Source organism: Myotis davidii, unplaced genomic scaffold (genome assembly GCF_000327345.1).
Source record: "Myotis davidii unplaced genomic scaffold, ASM32734v1 scaffold98, whole genome shotgun sequence".
Taxonomy (NCBI): Eukaryota; Metazoa; Chordata; class Mammalia; order Chiroptera; family Vespertilionidae; genus Myotis; species Myotis davidii.
The window spans coordinates 2523087-2524388 of NW_006294654.1; positions in this window are offsets into that span (position 1 = coordinate 2523087).

Genomic DNA, 1302 nt, shown 5'->3' on the forward strand with positions numbered 1-1302 from the left:
GTAAAATAGAACAAATTAAATATATATGAAATTAGAGGACATATTGCTCAAAGTTGGATTGAAATCAGTCTGCATGCCTTTAACACGTATCTAGCTAGCTAGCTAAGTATCAGTCTGTCCGACCCATAGCTATGATGCACACTGACCACCAGGGGGCAGACACTCAATGCAGGAGCTGCTATGATGCACACTGGCCATTTAAAAATAAACTGTACCATGGACCTGGTGCAGACAAACCAACACTCAGCTTCCCCCAAGTGGGACACAGGCCCCGCCACCACCCCAGAGCTACACCCCACCAAATCACAGCCAGTGCTGCCAAGACCCCATAGCTCAAAATGCGGCCCGCAGCCCAGCCCAGCCTGGAGAAGGTCGCTGTGGGTGCCAGGTAATGATGTCATGTAGTAATGCCCAGCTTTCTCTCCCTAGCGACTGGCCTCCTTGGAGTTTCTTCAGCCCAGGGACCCGACTTGCTTTATAGCCAGGTGCAAACATTTTACAGTTTAACCAAATGTTTGTGAAGCATTTTCACGAGACTCATCTAATTGATCCTCACAGAAGTCCTGGAGTAGGTAGATAGGAGACTTGGTAGAATCCTATTTTCTTTTCATTAGCTGGAAAACGGAGATTTAGAAAGTTTAGAAACTTGACCTAACTGAAAAGAAGTAAGAAATGGTGGAACTTGAAAATGACTTCAGGTTTTCTCACTGCACAGAATATAGTCAAACACTGCTACAGTTAAATATTTTACCCTTTTTTTCTCACTGCGTGATTTACAATAATAATCTGCTTCGTGTTGATATTTACTGCTGCGTTGCTGACAATTACCTGAAAGAGAAGTTGGGTTGCTTCACTGGGCTGGAAAAAGTTTAGCTAAACCAGAAAGCAAGTCTAATTAAGCAAGTTTATGTATATACTAGAGGTCTGGTGCATGAAATTAGTGCACTAGGGGGTGTCCCTCAGCCCAGCCTGCAACCTCTCCAATCTGGGACCTCTGGGGAGATGACCAACTGCCACAGGGATTGGGCCTAAACTGTCAGTCAGACATCCCTCTCACAATCCAGGACTGCTGGCTCCCAACCGCTTGCCTGCCTGCCTGCCTGATTGCCCCTAACCACTTCTGCCTACCAGCCTGATCACCCCAGAACCACTCCCCTGTTGGCCTGATTGACAGCTAACTACTCCCCTGCTGGCCCGCTGGCCACCAACTGCCCTCCACTGCTGGCCTGTCTGCCCCCAACTGCCCTCCTAGGTCAGCCATCTTGTGGTGGTCATATTGTGGTGGCCATATTGTGGTGGTGA